Below are 14,876 nucleotides of genomic sequence, written 5' to 3'. Positions count from 1 at the left end.
ATGATTCTATGATTTCTATGAAGGTTAAGGCTCATGGGATACAAGGAGAAGTGGCTAGATGGGTGGAGAACTGGCTTGGCCATAGTATTCGCATTCCAACCATTATTCATGTAAATTGAGTTTGTGTCTTTATATGCTCTGTTTGTGAACAGAATTCCCACTCACCTGAAGAAGGGGCTTGCAGCTCCGAAAGCTTGTGTGGCTTTTGCTACCAAATAAACCTGTTGGACTTTAACCTGGTGTTGTTAAACTTCTTACTGTGTTTGGCCATAGGAGACAGAGGGTAGTGGTCGAAGGGTCTTTTTCCGGCTGGAGGTCTGTGACCAGTGGTGTTCCGCAGGGCTCTGTATTGGGGCCTCTGCTATTTGTGATATATATAAATGATTTGGAAGAAGGTGTAACTGGTGTAATCAGCAAGTTTGCGGATGACACGAAGATGGCTGGACTTGCGGATAGCGAAGAGCATTGTCGGGCAATACAGCAGGATATAGATAGGCTGGAAAATTGGGCGGAGAGGTGGCAGATGGAGTTTAATCCGGATAAATGCGAAGTGATGCATTTTGGAAGAAATAATGTAGGGAGGAGTTATACAATAAATGGCAGAGTCATCAGGAGTATAGAAACACAGAGGGACCTAGGTGTGCAAGTCCACAAATCCTTGAAGGTGGCAACACAGGTGGAGAAGGTGGTGAAGAAGGCATATGGTATGCTTGCCTTTATAGGACGGGGTATAGAGTATAAAAGCTGGAGTCTGATGATGCAGCTGTATAGAACGCTGGTTAGGCCACATTTGGAGTACTGCGTCCAGTTCTGGTCGCCGCACTACCAGAAGGACGTGGAGGCGTTAGAGAGAGTGCAGAGAAGGTTTACCAGGATGTTGCCTGGTATGGAGGGTCTTAGCTATGAGGAGAGATTGGGTAAACTGGGCTTGTTCTCCCTGGAAAGACGGAGAATGAGGGGAGATCTAATAGAGGTGTACAAGATTATGAAGGGTATAGATAGGGTGAACAGTGGGAAGCTTTTTCCCAGGTCGGAGGTGACGATCACAAGGGCTCAAGGTGAGAGGGGCGAAGTATAACTCAGATATCAGAGGGACGTTTTTTACACAGAGGGTGGTGGGGGCCTGGAATGCGCTGCCAAGTAGGGTGGTGGAGGCAGGCACACTGACATCGTTTAAGACTTACCTGGATAGTCACATGAGCAGCCTGGGAATGGAGGGGTACAAACGATTGGTCTAGTTGGACCAAGGAGCGGCACAGGCTTGGAGGGCCAAAGGGCCTGTTTCCTGTGCTGTACTGTTCTTTGTTCTTTGGATGTGAAGGCTTTAGAGAGGATGCAGAAGAGGTTCACGAGAATGCTTGCAGGGACGAGCAACTTCAGTGATGAAGATTGTTTAGAGAAGTTAGGACTGTTTTCCTCAGAGAAAAGGAGTTTGAGAGATTTGATAGAGGTATTCAAATTGACAGAGTAGATTGGGGGAAACTCCTCCCACTCATGAAAGGATTGAGAATGAAGTTTAAAATAATTTGTAATATGAAGGGAATTTTTTTTACCAAGCGGTTAGGGTTTGGAATGCATTACCTGATAGTGTCGTGGCAGCAAGTTTGCTGAAGCATTCAGAAAGGCACTAGTTTATCATCTGAAAAGGGAAAGTGTACTGGGTTATGGGGAGAAGGCAGAGGATTGGCACGAGGTGAGTTGCTCATTCCAAGAGCCTGTGCAGACCCAATGGGCTAATTGAATTGAATTGAGCTGATTTATTATTGTCACATGTATTAACATACAGTGAAAAGTATTGTTTCTTTCTTTTTGTCTTTTAGGGAAGTATTGTTTCTTGCACGCTCGTACATAAGGAAGGAAAGGAGAGAGTGCAGAATGTAGTGTTACAGTCGTAGCTAGGGTGTAGAGAAAGATCAACTTAATGCAAGGTAAGTCCATTCATAAATGTCTGACAGCAGCAGGGAAGAAAAGACTTTTGTATCTTTTTCCCGAAGGAAGAAAGTGGAAGAGAGAATGTCCGGGGTGCGTGGGGTACTTAATTATGCTGGCTGCTTTGCCGAGGCAGTGGGAAGTGTAGACAGAGTCAATGGATGGGAGGCTGGTTTGCGTGATGGATTGGGCTACATTCACGACCTTTTGTAGTTCCTTGCGGTCTTGTGCAGAGCAGGAGCCATACCAAGCTGTGATACAACCAGAAAGAATGCTTTCTATGGTGCATCTGTAAAAGTTGGTGAGAGTTGTAGCTGACATGCCAAATTTCCTTAGTCTTCTGAGAAAGTAGAGGTGTTGGTGGGCTTTCTTAACTATAGCGTCGGCATGGGGGAACCAGGACAGGTTGTTGGTGATCTAGATACCTAAAAACTTGAAGCTCTACACCCTTTCCACTTTGTTGTAGGGCAAAATCCCTTACCAGCACAGAATAGAAGCCGAGTCGCAAATCAAGGTTCAAAGCGTGTCTTTATTGTACAATTTACTAGGATCCTAGGGAGACCCCCGTAGCCAGCTCAGAAACAGTGGCTTGGCCACGTTGATCTCAATTGGATTACATCAGCCCTGGATCTTTATAGGGCTCCAAATTTGAGCGGGAACATTTGATTATGCATCTTTTTACAATATGTATAAAGTGGTCTGTCAGGTCAGGAAGTTCTCTGGGAGGCTTGTCAATTTGCATTTGTATGGTGTGTGTTCGTGTTAATGGGATTACTTGGTCCTGCCCCGGTGTCTAAATGCGTTTCCCATTATCATCTCTATGTGTCCCCTTATTTGAATTTGATCCTATTGTCCCGTGTCTGTGTTTCCTGCTTGTGAGATTGAGTGTTAATGTTATCCTGTCTTGTTGGATGTCTGGAGTACTTCATTCTAACCTTTTATTCTTATATCTTGGTTTATCAGATTTTTATGTCTGCCTTGGCCGAATTAGTAATGTTTCAGTGATAGCTTGGTTTTGATAACCCACTCTATGGCTCGTTTCATAGGGGTCTTGATCGTCCTTGACCAGTTTAAAATGCAGCTACAGGCTGTTGCTAGGCAGATTAGGGATCTCCCGCAGTTTCTGAAATTCGTGAGTCTCTCAGCTGTACAGGGGGGGACCCGATCGAATATCCATCCGGGGGTGCCCCTCTGCATTGTTGGCCCGTTATGAGTGGTGCCAATTAGTCCAATATGTAAATATGTTTGACGATGTAAAATATGGTTTTCTGTAAGATTTTCTCCTTCAGTCCCTCCTCTCGTCCAGGGGGTGCCATTCATGGCTGACCCCCCATGGACGACCTTCAGAGGAACAGTGATTTGTACAGCTGTTGTCCTTGTCGTTGCTCCTCTTCTTCTGTATCGTTGTTAAGTTCTTGCATCTGGATACTGGCAGTGGGTAGCATTCTTGATGTAATATTTGCACATATCACTTTAATACAGGTTAGGCCAAGGCAGACTGTGAACAGGATGGCTACTACTAGGATTAATCCCTTCATAATATATGCTCCCCAAACGGTGTTAAACAGCCATCCTAACCACCCATCAGTCCCTGTTAACCCCTGTTTAAAGTTATCCAATTGCTTTTGTATCCCGGACATGGCTGCTGTTATGTTTAGTGTCTCGTCGTGTACGTATGTGATGCATTTGTCCTTGATGATGGTGCATACCCCCCCTTGTCTGGCTAGCTGATAGTCCACCGCATATCTTGTTTGTTGTGTGTATAGTCTGAGTTCTGCGAGTTCTTGGTCAATTGCGCCTAATGCTTGTAGGGTGTTGTTTCCTAAAATGGTCAGTCCACATATGAAGAAGTTCCTATTACTGGCACTGATCACCCCTGCGGCGCCTCCCAGGGATAGTGTCCCCAGAAATCCATATCCTAAAGAAGACCCTAGTGTGACAGGGGCCTGCCAGTCGGAGCAAAATTCTGCGCTGATGGCCCTGGTCACTATGCGTTTCTGGACATGCCCTTCACTTGGGCATGGAACCGTGAGAGGTCTGATTGTCCCTACGGAAAAGAACCTTGGAGGCCTGTCTGTGGCCGTCATATATACATTTTTAAATAAAAACACGTACCCGTCTTTAACCCGATAACATGCATTACCCCGGGGTCGTTTGACCGCATGGCCCCATCTTGTGGAACCTTCCCTCCCCCTGGACTGTCCACTTGATTGTACCTCTTGGTGAGAATCAAATGGATATGTCCCTGAGGCTGAGCTTACGTGGGTGCTGTTGCACTTGCCACACATAAGCTGCCTACCCGCGGTGACTGCAATGCATTTTTGTTGCTTGCAGTCACAAGTGAAGTGTCCTTCCCGGACCCGGCACTCCTGGAGAGCACAATGTGCCTCAGCGCATGAATCATTTTTAGGGACAAAGGCATGCACGCACCCCCATCCCTCTCCCTTAAAACATTGTGGGTAGTTCCCATGTGTCTCCTCCGGTTGGGGTCCCGTCCCCCTTAGAATTCCCGGCTCAGTGAGCTCTACACACCTTCCTTGTATCCCTTGCTTAAAGTACCCAATATGTTCTTTGCAGGGTGCCCCCGATGTGTCAATAGTGAATAACTCTTGTGGGAGCCACCCTGGTGTTGCGATGAATAGGGAGTTTACTGATCGCGCTGAGGGGTAACAAGCGGTCCTATTCCCATAGATCTGGATGTGTGTTTTCAGGAATAGGTTTCCTTCCATGATTGGTGGTTCTGCTCCCCTAACCCCCATATGTTGGAGTGTATTTACAATGGTCAGGGTTATTATCAGATATGTCCCTGTTCCCATATCGCTCTTTTTTTTCAACAGTATTTTAAAATTACAGTATATACAGAAAATAAACAGGCAATTAAATTAAAAGTAGTTGGTTCCGACGTCTTGATAGTAGATCTAGTCCTGGTTCCTGTGGAAGTTGAATGAGCAAAACGGTATTTTTTAGTTCATTTGTCCTCATATAGTTTTAATTGGGTCCAGTGTTTCCAGACCCCCTGTCCCCTTATATCTATACAGGCACAGGTATCTCCGCTAATAATGACCTCGTAAGGTCCGTGCCATCTTGGGGCAAATCCTGGTTTTGCAGGAAGCACTTTTGTTAATACCCGGCTCCCGGCTTTTGGGACTTCTGGTAATATTTCTGAGTCCCCCTCTGCGTCGACCTGTGCCTGATTAGAAATTACGGACCGGCGCATCCCCTTCAATTGGGTGCTAAGGTCTCGGATGTATTGTCGGATACATCCATTCATTTGTATGTAGTCTTATCAAAAGACATCGCTTTCCCCATTAAAATCACATGCCATAGAGTTCCGATCTTTATACGAGTACTCTTACACTATCTCTAATTTGATCATTTGTTTGCGTGCAAGCGCTACACCACAGTACTTCACAAAATAATTATGTCTTTATCAATGCCCAATATAGTATATGAATATATCATACAAAGTTGGTTAAGGCTTTTCAGGATTTGATGTTATTCTTGTGTCTATATGGCAGTGCTATACTGTATAATAAAAATAATCAAGCGGCAGTTGTATCATACCACTTTACACATCGTACCCGTGATATCCAAACCCTTTTAATTTAAGCCGTTTCTTTTTTTTTTAAACTGAGCTCCAGATCGAAACCCCCGCACTCTAGGAAAAGTAACAGGCGCCGAATCAAAATCAAAGCAGGTACAATACATACCAGTTATTTGATTAGGAACATTTTGGTTTCTTAACTGGCTAGGTTTTAAGCTTTGCAGTGCTTTTATATTTGGCAAACCTTGAACCTTGATGGCTCATGAAATTCTGACGGCAGTACATAATTTTAACTAGTTCAGAATACTAAACTATCTGACGTTCGCAAATCGCGATATTCTGCGATTAATACTGTATTTCACTGACTTGATATACTTTAAACTAATTCATAGACCTCAGTCTTTTGTTCCTGCTTTTCTACCTTTCCACAAAATAACTTATTTTCTTCTCTTAACTCCTCAACTAACTCTTATAATTTCTACTTCAAGACAAAGGAAAGAGCACATGCTTCCTTCCAAGGTTTAAATCCTTTCTTAACATTAAAACAAACAACAACAAAGCATCCACGCAACCACTTTGTTTAAACACACACACACATACACATGGAAGCTTCCAAAAGTCATTCCACAGTACATCCTTTTTCATTCAAACTTATCATTTCAGACTGGGATGAGTGTAAAACATTCAAAGAGAATACAGAACATTGATTAAGACAATCGCTTTTATTCTTCTTTCTTCCAAACTGTAATTAACTCAAAACAGAAGTAAATTCAAGAAATCCTATCACTTTAATCTTTAACAGTTTTAACACTCTCCCAGCCCCCTTCAAGGCATCTACATATATTCTCTCCCCCTCTTTCCTGTTTTGGATGGGAGCTACGGGTTGTGAGATTTCGACCAATGTTGGCCGATAAGTGGAGTGGACGGACACCGGCTTTTGTCGGGATTCACAGTCTTCTGTGGGTGTGGCTACACTAACCCTCTCTCTTCTGCCATCTCCCTGGCTTAAGGTTTCTCCTAGTCACCCTGGTGGATTCCGGGAGTGTGGTGCCCCCGGGGTTGTTCCATAGTTGTCCTGGGGTCTCCCATGCTTCCCCCAACATGTTGCCTCAGTGTGCCCTGGTTTATGGCAGTGGTCACAGCGAGGCCCGCCATTCTCAGGTTTCCCTTTGACTGGTGCCCCCCTGCAGAATCTAGCCGTATGCCCTGGCTGGCCACATGTGTAGCAGCTGAACCCGGTTCTCCCCCTATCTCCGTTATGGGGGGTTACAACTCTCTCTCGTCTGGGCTTGGTTTGGGCAGCCTTCTCTTCTCTTATCCCGCTAGCCCACTCGACTAGCTCGTCATAGTCTTGGGATGCTATCACCCCCATCTTAAGGATCTCTTGGTGTGCCTCTGAGAGCCCGTCCTTAAATGCCTGAACAAAAGCCCTGTCCCTCCTATCCGCGTCGTCTCGTCCTGAACATTCCATATATACCCCGAATAATCTCTCTCCAAATTCCGATGCACTTTCCCCCCGTCCTTGTTTAGTGTTTGTGATCCTGCTCCAATTAGTGGGGGAATTCCCTAAGACCCGTTGGACTTCGGTCTTGAATAATGTAAAGGGTGCCTGCTGGTCATCTATCTCAGCCGTTGTAGGAACGGCATGTGTCCATCTTCCTCCATTATAGTCCTGTGCTGCTTGAGCCGCTGGCCCTCCTGCTACCAACCTCCATTTATCCGCTGGACAGGCTGCCCTGACCAGCTGGTGTATGTCCCTTAAATGTAACTGGTGTCCTACCCAGAGCGAATCTAATTCGCCCCAAAATTCCAGGTTTGCGCTTCTGGGTTTTAACTTCCCCAGGGATGCCATAATCTGCTGCCTTTCCCCTGGCGTAAAAGGCTTATAGGTTGCCTTTGGTTGTGCTAACGTCCCTCCTCTCGTGACTGGCGCTAGATTATAATTGTCTATGTTTTCTTTTGATGCTGGAGTGGCTGTATGTTTCTGCACTGACTCGTATGGGCGCCGAGGGTCCGTTTCCTCTGATCTCTGCGTTATCTCCGCAGTGTTGTTTCTGTATTCTAACTCCCTCACTCTCTCCTGTAATACTTTAATTTGTTCTGTCTCTTTGTGTCTCTCCTCCATGGAGGCATTTACTTCCTCAATTAGTCCAGCTAACTGGGTCACTAATATTACTCCCATTACTTTTGTTTTGTCCCGTTTAACTCCGTCTACCCACTTTCTTTGATCTTCTAAAGTTTGTGATGCGTTCCACCCGTTCCGTTTCATCTTTGCAACAATCGCTTCTCTGGCTAACAGATACTTTAAAATGAGAGCTACTGCAGTTTCTCCCTTAACAACGTGGTCTGCCATTTTTCTGTCTAGCAGTCCTGCAACCCCCGTATGCTGGCTGCTACAGTAAAAGTGCCTCAACTCCTGTCACTGATACTGCCCCAGCACCGTCTGTATTGCTGTAGAGCCTCGTAGTGAGGTTCCAGTGGGTCTCTTTCCCCTGGGCTCCCCCAACTATTCCTGACACCTCACGCTTGGACTATTTTGTGTTGTCTTATTGGGATGTGTGCTGGTTGTTTAGTGGGTTTGTCCGCCCCTGTTCCCAGCCCCTCTAAGTACAACGCCTCCCGCTCGGCCACCACCCCCACTAGCAGGGTTGATCCGTTACCCCCCAAAACCGGGTATCCTGCTATGGGCTGCGGTGTTCCCTACAGACGAACAAGGTTATCAAACTCCGCCCGGGTCCCTAATGGATCCTCCGTCGTCGTGTCTCTTGGTCAGGATGGATCGGGTCCACTTTTCCTCAACACTTACACACCTGTACTCTGTTATCAAAGCCCCTGTTATAGTTAGTAACTGTATCGACTCTGAGGTTGTTCGTCCCTTCAGAGTCAGTGTTGTTACCCGATTTACACTGTCCGTGCCTTGCACCCTGAGTGCCTGTCTCTCTTAGCGCCCGCTTCAAAACCCAACCTTAGCGTGGGAGATTTCTCCTCTTAACGTCCAGTTTAGGGTAGGGCACCTTGAGTCAAGCACTCCCTTGTCCTATTGCCTTGGCACAGACAGCGGTTTCATTTACAATCCTGGGTTAGTTACACCAATTAGTTCTGCATGCGGTACTTATCTTTATATTAGTCTTAATTCTTTGTTATCAAATAGCCCAAAACCTGTTATCTTTACCTTTGGTCTTTTACTCCTATTAAAGTTAACAGTTACTTACCTTCTTCCACGCGGTTGTTCTGACCTGTACCTCTTTAGTGCGGACTTCTGTTTCAATTTAAAACTTAGGCAAGATTATACAGTTCTACAAGACAACAATACTCAAAACAGACAAACCCTAACCCTTAAAGGTACCTCACTTTGAACGGAGACCTGCACTCGCCTCTGACTGTTCTGGATTTGTATCAGATTCGTTTTAATTTGATCCCGACTTTCAAACTGTGGTTATCAGTCAGAAGTCAGATATCAAATCCTGCCGACTACGCCATTTTGTTGTAGGGAAAAATCCCTTACCAGCACAGAATAGAAGCCGAGTCGCAAATCAAGGTTCAAAGCGTGTCTTTATTGTACAATTTACTAGGATCCTAGGGAGACCCCCGTAGCCAGCTCAGAAACAGTGGCTTGGCCACGTTGATCTCAATTGGATTACATCAGCCCTGGATCTTTATAGGGCTCCAAATTTGAGCGGGAACATTTGATTATGCATCTTTTTACAATATGTATAAAGTGGTCTGTCAGGTCAGGAAGTTCTCTGGGAGGCTTGTCAATTTGCATTTGTATGGTGTGTGTTCGTGTTAATGGGATTACTTGGTCCTGCCCCGGTGTCTAAATGCGTTTCCCATTATCATCTCTATGTGTCCCCTTATTTGAATTTGATCCTATTGTCCCGTGTCTGTGTTTCCTGCTTGTGAGATTGAGTGTTAATGTTATCCTGTCTTGTTGGATGTCTGGAGTACTTCATTCTAACCTTTTATTCTTATATCTTGGTTTATCAGATTTTTATGTCTGCCTTGGCCGAATTAGTAATGTTTCAGTGATAGCTTGGTTTTGATAACCCACTCTATGGCTCGTTTCATAGGGGTCTTGATCGTCCTTGACCAGTTTAAAATGCAGCTACAGGCTGTTGCTAGGCAGATTAGGGATCTCCCGCAGTTTCTGAAATTCGCGAGTCTCTCAGCTGTACAGGGGGGGACCCGATCGAATATCCATCCGGGGGTGCCCCTCTGCATTGTTGGCCCGTTATGAGTGGTGCCAATTAGTCCAATATGTAAATATGTTTGACGATGTAAAATATGGTTTTCTGTAAGATTTTCTCCTTCAACTTCGTCCCCGTTGATGTAGACAGGGCATGTTCTCCTCTACGCATCCTTAAGTCAATGACAATCTCCTTCATTTTGTTGACATTGCGGGAGAGATGATTGTTGCCGCACCAGTTCACCAGATTCTCTCTCTCATTCCTGTACTCTGTCTCATCATTGTTTGAGATCTGACCCGCTCCAGTGGTGTCATCAGCAAACTTGAAAATCGAATTGGAGGAGAATTTGACCACACAATCATAGGTGTATAAGGAGTATAGTAGGGGGCTGAGAACACAGCCTTGTGGGGCACCAGTGTTGATGCTGATCCTTACTGATTGTGGTCTGTGAGTTAGGAAGTTCAGGATCCAGTGGCAGAGGAAGGTGCTGAGGCCCAGGCCACGGAGTTTGGAGATGAGTTTTGTGGGAATAATAGTGTTGAAGGCCTGCGACTGTGCTGTAACAATTCTGTGGTTCTGTGTGACTAGTAACTAACTTAGTCACCTCTACCTTCCCTGATAAAACTAATTAAATTTCACAATGATTCCACCTGGATGTTCATTTGTATAAATGAAAGCTGCAGTTAAGTAAACGAGGGTGTTAAAGAGCTGGAAGACTCCCCCATCTTTGGGAAAAGATATTGACTATCTCGCTGATCTGTGCCCCTCATTATTTTATAGACCTCTATAACATCACCCCTCAGCCTCCTACACTCCAGAGAAAAAAGTCCCAGTCTATCCAGCCTCTCCTTATAACTCAATCCATCAAGTTCCGGTAGCATCCTCGTAAATCTCTTCTGCACTCTTTCTAGTTTAATAATATCCTTTCTATATTAGGGTGACCAGAACTGTACGCAGTATTCCAAGTGTGGCCGTACCAATGTCTTGTACAACTTCAACAAGACATCTCAACTCCTGTATTCAATGTTCTGACCAATGAAACCAAGCATGCTGAATGCCTCTTCTTCACCACCCTGTCCACCTGTGACTCCACTTTTAAGGAACTATGAACCTGTAAGCCCTTGATCTCTTTATTCTGTAACTCTCCCCAACACCCTACCATTAACATGTTTTTGAGGATGAGAGTGTGATACAGGCTGATAGGCTGGAGGAGGCAGATGTTCTGAGGGAAAATGTATTAGCAATTTTGAAAAACCTGAAGGTCGATAAGTCCCCTGGGCCAGATGAGATATATCCTAGGATTCTTTGGGGGGCAAGGGATGAGATTGCAGAGCCTTTGGCTTTGATCTTTGGGTCCTCACTGTCCACAAGGATAGTGCCAGAGGACTGGAGAGTGGCGAATGTTGTTCCTCTGTTCAAGAAAGGAAATAGGAATGACCCTGGTAATTATAGACCGGTTAGTCTTACTTCTGTGGTTGGTAAATTAATGGAAAAGGTCCTGAGGGATAGGATTTACGACCATTTAGAAAGATGCAGCTTAATCCGGGATAGTCAACACGGATTCGTGAAGGGTAAGTCTTGCCTCACAAATTTGATTGAATTTTTTGAGGAGGTAACTAAGTGTGTCGATGAAGGTAGAGCAGTTGATGTCATATGCATGGATTTTAGTAAGGCGTTTGATAAGGTCCCCCATGGTCGGTTCATGAAGAAAGCAAGGAGGTGTGGGATAGAGGAAAACTTGGCCGATTGGATAAGTAACTGGCTAACTCATAGAAGATAGAGGGTGGTGATGGATGGAAAATTTTCAGACTGGAGACCAGTTACCAGCGGTGTATCACAAGGATCAGTGCTGGGTCCTCTGCTATTTGTGATTTTTATAAATGACTTGGAGGAGGGGGCTGAAGGGTGGATCAGTAAGTTTGCGGATGACAGCAAGATTAGTGGAGTAGTGGACGAGGTGGAGGGCTGTTGTAGGCTGCAAAGAGACATTGACAGGAAGCAGAGCTGGGCCGAAAAATGATAATCAGTGGATTACAGGGTCAAAGGTAGGGTTGTGAGGAATGTGGAGGAAAAGACGGATCTTGGGGTTCATATCCACAGATCTCTGAAGGTTGCCACTCAAGTGGATAGAGCTGTGAAGAAGGCCTATAGTGTGTTAGCTTTTATTAACAGGGGGTTTGAGTTTAAGAGCCATGGGGTTATGCTGGAACTGTACAGGACCTTGGTGAGACCACATCTGGAATATTGTGTGCAGTTCTGGTCACCTCACTATAAGAATGATGTGGGAGCAATGGAAAGAGTGGAGATTTACCAGGATGCTGCCTGGTTTGGAGGATAGGTCTTATGAGGAAAGGTTGAGGGAGCTAGGGTTTTTCTCTTTAGAGCGGAGGAGGTTGAGAGGCGACTTAATAGAGGTTTATAAGATGGTGAGGGGGATAGATAGAGTGGACGTTCAGAGACTATTTCCTCGGGTGAATGTAGCTGTTACTAGGGGCATAACTATAAGGTTCATGGTGGAAGATATAGGAGGGATGTACGAGGTAGGTTCTTTACTCAGAGAGTGGTTGGGGTGTGGAATGGACTGCCTGCTGTGATAGTGGAGTTGGACACTTTAGGAACTTTCAAGCGGTTATTGGATAGGCACATGGAGCACACCAGGATGATAGGGAGTGGGATAGCTTGATCTTGGTTTTGGAAAATGTTCGACACGACATACTATACTGTTCTATGTTCTATGTTCTATTAACTGAGTAAGTCCTGCCCTGGTTCAGTCGACCAAAATGCATCACCTCGCATTTATCTAAATTAAACTCCATCTGCCATTCGCCAGCCCATTGGCCCAATTGATCAAGAGGCAACCTGTTTATTTATTTAAAGTTTATTAGTGTCACAAGTAGGCTGACATTAACACTGCAATGAAGTCACTGTGAAAATCCCCTGATTGAGTTCTTTAGGATTATGTAAGGTTTTGATAGGGGACACATAGAGATGGTATTTAGAATTGAACTAAAGGCCATAAGTATAACATAGTCACTAATAAATCCAAGAAAGAATTCAGGAGAAACTTCTTTCTTCAGGGATTGATGAGAATGTGGAATTACCAACATGAGTAGTTGAGAAATTCAACTACAGCACAATTTCTGGAAATTCTGGAAATTCAACGACAGCACATCTCTTGGTTCCGCTATATCCACACATGTATCACTTTTTCAGAGATCTTCAACAAATTGCTTAAACTTGAGTTCCCTTTCAGCATGGTAATGCAACCTCATTGAAACATATAAGATCCCGAGGGGTCTTGACATGGTGGATGTGGAAAGTGTTTTTCCTCTGGTGGGATCATCTAGAACTAGGGGTCACTGTTTAAAAATATTGAGTCACCCATTTAAGACAGATATGATGAGAATTTCTTCTCTCAGAGGGTTGTGAGTCTTTGGAACTCTCTGCCTCAAAAGGTAATGGAAGCAATGTCTTTGAATATTTTTAAGGCATGCTTGATAAGTAAGGGAGTGAAAGATTACTGGGAATATGTGGGAATGTGGAGTTGAGGTACAATCAGACCAGCCATGATCTTGTTGAATGGCGGAGAAGACTCGAGGGGCCAATGTGCTGACTCTAGCTCCTCATTCGCATGCTCATATGCCGCGGTCAATGGCCTTTTCTGCCACATACCTTGCAGAATAGCTGGAAAGTTAGGCATTTTCTTGGTGCTTATAAAAGGCCACACATTTCACATGTCTTGCTGCATTTGAGTCTTCTATCAATAATTGGAGTTATGCTTACTATGGGTGGCACAGTGGTTAGCACTGCTGCTTCACGGCTCCAGGGATCTGGGTTCGATTCCCGGCTTGGGTCGCTGTCTGTGTGGAGTTTGCACATTTTCCTCGTGTCTGCGTGGGTTTCCTCCGGGTGCTCCGGTTTCCTCCCACAGTCCAGAGATGTGCGGGTTGGGTTGATTGGCCATGCTAAAAAAAAAATGCCCCTAAGAGTCCTGAGATTAGCGGGTAAATATGTAGGGATATGGGGGTAGGGCCTGGGTGGGATTGTGGTCGGTGCAGACGCGATGGGCCAAATGGCCTCTTTCTGCACTGTAGGGTTTCTATGATTCTATGATTCTTACTACCTGTAAGCTAGGCTGTAAGCTTTGTAAGCTAAGCTGTAAGATGAATAGTATGGATGCATTGAAATGGAAACTAGAAAAACATGAGAAAGGAATAGAAGAATATGCTATTAGGGTTGGATGAAGAGGGGTGAGAGGAGACTCATGTGGAACATAAACACCAGTATGGACCTGTTGGGTCAAATGCGGTGTCTGTGCTGTAAATAACTTGTAATAACACATCTTTGATCTGAACAAAATGTTGCAAGCTTGGAAGTTTAGTGTTGAATAGTATCTTGCACAGTAATCTCCAAAAGTATGCATTTGACTGCAAAATAAAACCAGTTTGCATTGTGACACATCACCACCCACACCTCTGACATTAAAAAATAAACTATACCAGCTGCATGGACGAGTGAAAACCAACACACTTCCTGCATCTTTTTCACAGTTTGTTTCTCGCTGATATCAAATGCACAGATCTGACATATGAAATCGATAAAATACCAGCATAATTTTGCAGAATTGTTTCATAACTTGAAGATGAGAACCCTGGCTGCCTGTCAGCTGATTGGCTATAGACCGCTGGTCTCCCCACACTGGAGAACCTGGGGTCATGATCAGTTTTATAACTCCCTTTTGATTGTGCACAGTATGGGAGACATATCCACACCAGTGAAACTTTGACAAAACGTGTGATGTGCAGTTTCTCTTACCCTTGATGATTCAAAGTAGAGCATATATTGACTTATCTTGCGCTAGTCAAGGTGAGAGGAGGTACCTTATATTTAATCTCAGCCTTACTGTGTTACTGGGGAAAATCAGTCAAGAGCTTCTGTTCTCTGTTGCTATCCAGAGAGTCATGCTGGGGAACAAAGTCAGCCTGCAATGTTCAACATCGTAGAACAATTTGACACCACTCATCATCTAGTCTCAAATGTGAAGAAAATTTGTTTCAGAGGTAAAAATGGATGCCAAATCAAAGGTGGCAATATTAGGAAGAATAACTAAAGGTTTATGAATTTTAAGGAGTGCCTTAAAGAGAGAGGAGCAGAGAGGAGGGGACAAAGAGTCTAAGTGAAGGAACGTCACCAATCTGCTGAACTGGATCACTTGA

Source organism: Mustelus asterias, chromosome 15 (genome assembly GCF_964213995.1).
Source record: "Mustelus asterias chromosome 15, sMusAst1.hap1.1, whole genome shotgun sequence".
Classification (NCBI taxonomy): Eukaryota; Metazoa; Chordata; class Chondrichthyes; order Carcharhiniformes; family Triakidae; genus Mustelus; species Mustelus asterias.
This window is presented reverse-complemented; position numbering follows the sequence as displayed.